Below are 5,941 nucleotides of genomic sequence, written 5' to 3'. Positions count from 1 at the left end.
TTTTCGTGCCCCTATTTTCCCCATATTGTTATAACTATGCCCCATAGAATTCCTCTACTGTTATTTTTATGGCTTTATATTATTATTGTTAGGTCGTTTGGGTTATATTGTGACTCCTTAGACTCCTATATATAGAAAGGAGGTTTTGTCATTTGAATCATCAAAGAATTGCTCATTTTTGTAATGTAAAGGAGGTTTCCCCCTCGAAGAGGCTGAATTCTAAGGCGTTAATCTCTCTTTTCTATCTTTTTGTGAGTTGGTTTAATAACATTTGGTATGAGAGCTTTGGATTCTAGGGTTTCGCTGCTCCAAATAGGTCATCATGGAATGTTTGCTATAACTTATTTTATGCGATGTTTAAGAAGCTAAAAAAAAACCCATTTGTGAAGAAATCGCACTAAATCTCGGGTCCAAATTTCAGAGCTTTTCGCGCTACATTTTGCGGAGATATGATCTCAGGAAGTTGGTCTTTTTGCAGACTCCTCAATTACATTCCAAATAGGTGACCTAGGGAAAATTGTCATAACTTTCTCTGTGAGCACCAAATTGAAATTGCGTAGTAATGTATAGAAAGAGGACGGATTGTAGTTTCTTGTATATATTTTTCTCAACCAAAGGTCGAAACAATGACTCGTGGCATGTCATACAAGTTTGCTCTACAGAACTAGTCTATAATCAGGTCATCTTGGGAGATTGTTCATAACTCTTCCTTGGAGAATCCAATTTTGATCAAACTGGTGGCATTGGAAAGAGGACATAGAGGGATATTACAGATCACAATTTCAGAACTGGATGATCTGAAATTGCAGAGATATATCAGATTAAATATCAAGCTTCTACAAAGTGAAAAAACGTGTGTAGTTTTTTTAAATTTTTGCATCAGCTTGGTTTGAAAAATTAGTTTGAATCAGCAATTGATGCCCCGAGGAAAGAAAATGCAAACACCTACTAAGCAACCTAAAAGATCTAGCATGACTCATGAAGAAGAGGAAGAAATGCAACATGATATATCAAAATTACGAGACCAAGTGCAACAAGTGTCACTTGCACAAAAAGCAACAAAATCTAAGATGGATGGTTTAAGGAAAGATGTAGAAGCTAAGATGGATGGTTTAAAGAAAGGTGTAGAAGCTAAGGTGGATTGTTTAAAGAAAGGCGTAGAAGCTAAGATAGATGGCATGGAAGCTAAGATGAATGGCATGGACGCTAAAATTGATGGCATGGATGATAAGATGAAAGAATTGAAGATAAATATGAATAATTTGCTACAAGAAATGGTCACTAATGGTGAAAGGGTAGTAAAGGAAACTCATGATGAGAACAAAAGAAATGTTAATCTTGATTCCATAGACTCTAATGTTGGATCGAAGATCCACCATATTACAAAAATCGATATGAGGAAGTTTGATGGCAAGGATCCTACAACATGGATATTATATATGGAGCAATTTTTTGATCTCAATAATGTGAAAAACACACAAAAGGTACGTATTGCAACTTTATATTTGGAACCAAATTAGTTTGTATGGTACCAATGGCTCTGCTCTCGTAAACAAATTATCAATTGGGCAATTTTTACGGAAGAATTGACAACATATTATGAGGATAAAAAAAGCAACACTTTTTTTAGCCAATTGATAAGTCTCAAACAAAAGGGTTCAATAATGGAGCACATTGAGGAGTTCCAAAAATTGAACATAAGGGTAAAAAACATTCCACATGAGCATATTATTGATGTGTTCATAGGGAATTTAAAGGATAATATCCAACATGATGTTCACCTTTGGCAACCTGATTCATTAGAGAAGGCATTCAGGTTAGCAAGAAAAATGGAAAGCAAAATTATGGAAACCAGGAAGCATACCACTCACAACTATAAAGATGGAAGTGTTGTTGCCTCTATTATTCCACAACCTATAAGGTTGACACCAAAACAATTAGAAGAAAAAAGAGCAAAAGGGCTTTCTTACAGTTGTGATAGCAAATACACTAATGCTCATAAGTGTGCTGAGAAGAAATTATTCTACATAGATTGTGAAGAGGAAGAAGAAAAGGAGCAAGAAAGGTCAAAAGAAGAGGATATACTCCAGGAACAAAGCCTAGATAAAGAAGAAATGAATCTGACCATATCTTGTAATGCATTGGTGGGAATTACCACTCCTCAAATCATCAAGATAGAAGGACAAATCAAGAAGAAAAAGGTAATAGTGTTGATCGATTAAGGAAGTACCCACAATTTTATTCATTGTAAGGTAGCAAAATAATTAAATTGCTTCTTATATCCAGCACCAGAGTGTCAAGTGATTTTTGAAAATGGAGGAACAATAAATTCCTCTAGAAAGTGCCATAATATCAAGCTATCCATGGGAGAATATGTATTGACTAGCCCAATGCTTTCCATTCCAATGGGAGGGTCTGATGTTGTATTAGGAGTCCAATGGCTACAATCCTTGGGTATAATAGCTTTTAATTTTCAAGAACTTTTCATGAAATTTTCTGTGGAAGGAAAGGAAGTTGAATTAAGGGGTATTGCAGGGAAACCAGGAAAGATAATCAGCTCTAACGGTATGACAAAGCTTCTAAAAAAGGAACATAGAGGTGTAATTGCACAATTATGTTTGCTAGATGTTTCCACGTTGGAATCATTTATTTCTCCAGATCTCCAAAAAGTCTTGGAAAACCATTCCAAGGTATTTGAGACTTCCAAATGTATCCCACCTATTCATGATCATAATCATGCTATTCATATGATTCTAAGAAGTGTTCCTCCAACATCAGGCTGTACAGATATCTCTATGCCCAAAAGAGTGAAATTGACCGTATGGTTGTAGAAATGCTAAAGGCTGGTATAATTCAACCGAGTCAAAGTTCTTTCTCTGCTCCAGTAGTATTGGTGCACAAGAAGGATGGATCATGGCGCATGTGTCTGGATTATAGGGAGCTCAACAAGCTCACTATTAAAGATAAGTTTCCCATTCCTATCATTGATGAATTACTGGATGAATTTCATGGATCAATTTACTTCACCAAGTTGGATCTTTGTTTAGGATATCATCAAATCAGAATGAAGATAGAAGACATTCTGAAAACAACATTTAGAACTCATGAGGTTCATTATGAATATTTGGTCATGCCTTGTGGCCCTACCAATGCACCTTCAACATTTCAAGGTTTGATGAATTCCATTTTCAAACCATTCCTTAGAAAAATTTTGTTAATATTTTTTGATGATATGCTAATCTACAACAAGTCTTGGAAGGATCATGTTGAACACGTTGACAGGGTGATACAACTATTGGAGGAGAAACAATTATATGCAAAAAGATTCAAATGTTTCTTTGGAGTACAAGAGGTGGAATATCTGGGTCATATTGTATCTCATGAAGGAGTTAAGGTAGACCCTAGCAAAATTAAAGCCATTAAGGAATGGAAAATCCCCACATCCATAAAGCATTTGTGAGGATTTGTCGGGTTGAAAGGGTATTATTGCGATTTTGTTAAGAATTATGGGAGAATAGAAGCACCTCTAACAACATTATTGAAGACAGATGCATTTTCATGGACTCGAGAAGCAACAAAGGCCTTCGAGCATCTTAAAGAGGCAATGTGCCAAGCACTGGTCTTAGCTACACCAGACTTCACAAAAACCTATATTGTGGAATGTGATGCCTCAGGAAATGGAATTGGTGTTGTTTTAATGCAAGATGAAAGACCCATTGCTTTAGAAAGTCGTCCAATCAAGGGGAAGTTTTTACACAAAGCTATTTATGACAAGGAAATGTTGGCAATACTCCATGTACTTAAGAAATGGTGACCCTACCTAATGGGAAGACACTTCAAGGTAAAAACGGATCATGATAGCCTTAAATACTTTTTAGAACAAAGATTATCCTCTGAAGAGGAACAAAAGTGGGTCACAAAGATGTTGGGTTATGACTTTGAAATCAACTACAAAAAAGCGAAGCAAAATGTGGTGGCAAATGCACTCTTAAGAAAGGATGAGGATGTGGAAGCATTGTTGTGCACCATTTCTATTATCCAACCAGATTGGATAAACGAAGCAAGGGAGGAATGGAAGAATGACGAAGAAGTGTGGGCATTTATTCGAAAGTTACAACAAGACTCCAGTACATATGATACATTTAGCTAGAAAAATGATTCATTATGGTACAATGATCACTTATACCTCTGTAAGAATACCCAGCTAAAACAAAAGATTCTTATGGAATTGCACACTTCTCCCTTAGGAAGGCACTAAGGATTTTTAAAAACTTACCACAGGATTAAGAAGGAATTTTTTTGGGAGGGCCTTAAATCAGATATTCAAAAGTTTGTGGCGGAATGTTTGGTTTGCCAACAAAATAAAGTTGAAACAATTAAGACACCGGGTCTATTACAACCTTTATCCCTTCCAAGCCAACGTTGGGAGGAGGTTTCAATGGATTTTATCACAGGTTTACCCAAGTCTGAGGGAAAGAGTGTCATCACGGTGGTAGTTGACAGAATTACCAAGTATGCACATTTTTGTGCATTATCACATCCATTTAAAGCCAATACAGTTTCTACTGCATTTATGGAAACAATTCAAAAGCTACATGGAAACCTAAAGATTATTGTAAGTGACAAAGATCTCATTTTCACTCGAAATTTCGGGACAAAATTATTTTCTTGTCTTGGTACTCAGTTAGCTCATAGCTCATCTTATCATCCTCAATCTGATGGGCAAACTGAGATAGTAAACAAATGTTTGGAAGGATATCTTCGTTGCTTTGTATTTGATAAAAAAACACAATGGGTCAAATGGTTGCCTTTGGCTAAATGGTGGTATAACATTTCCTTCCATACAACAACAAAAATGACCCCATTTATGGCACTTTATGGATATCAGTCACCATCCATCACATCATATTTAAGAGAAAATTCTAAGGTTCAAGCAGTGGAACATCACATCAAACATCAAAAACAAGTCCTCCAACTCTTAAAGGATAACCTCGTGTTGGCATAGAATAGAATGAAACAGCAGGTAGATCAACATCGCAGCGAAAGAAGTTTTCATGTAGGTGATTGGGTACTCCTACGGCTACAACCATATAAGAAAATGTCCCTCAAGCAAGCTAAGAAGGATAATAAATTATCATCAAAGTATTATGGTCCATACAAGGTGTTGCAAAAGATTGGTACTATGGCATACAAATTGGAGCTTCCTACAGCTTCTTGATTGCACCCAATTTTCCATGTTTCATGTTTAAAGAAGGTTATAGGCGAGAAGCTCCCAGTTTGAACAATATTGCCAAAACTTGACGAGGAAGGAAAAATTATATTGGAACCAGAAGCAGTCACAGAAACAAGAACTCTAAAGTTACAAAATCGATCAATTTCGGAGTATCTTATCAAGTGGAAGAACTTATCCACTAAATATTCCACATGGGAGGATGAGAATTTTATACAGAAGCATCTAGATCTACTTAAGCATTGAGGACAACACTTTTTTGAAGGAGAAGGGCAGGTCGAGTGCCTATAATACTAGTTATTACCCCATTACTATTGTAGTTGCATCCCTTATTAATATTGTCGTACCCCTATTTCCCCATATTGTTATTACTGTGCCCCATAGAATTCCTCTATCGTTATTTTTGTGGCTTTATATTATTATTGTTAGGTTGGCTCAGTTATATTGTGACTCCTTAGACTCCTATATATAGAAAGGAGGTTTTGCTATTTGAATCATCCAAGAATTGCTCATTTGTGTAATGTAAAGGAGGTTTCCCCCTCGAAGAGGCTAAATTCTAAGGTGTTGATCTCTCTTTTCAATCTTTTTGTGAGCTAGTTTCATAACATACTCTAGGTGTTTCGTTTCTTTAAAAATAGAAAATATATACGTTAAATTTTATTTCCTTTCTATCAATATATATTAGGTTTTCTTAGTTGTCATTATGATTTA

The sequence above is a fragment of the Pinus tabuliformis genome, chromosome X, assembly GCF_031772625.1.
Source record: "Pinus tabuliformis cultivar Carrire ecotype Pingquan chromosome X, CPIR1, whole genome shotgun sequence".
NCBI classification, from domain to species: domain Eukaryota; kingdom Viridiplantae; phylum Streptophyta; class Pinopsida; order Pinales; family Pinaceae; genus Pinus; species Pinus tabuliformis.
The sequence above is the reverse complement of the archived record's forward strand: the minus strand, read 5'-3'. Positions refer to the sequence as shown.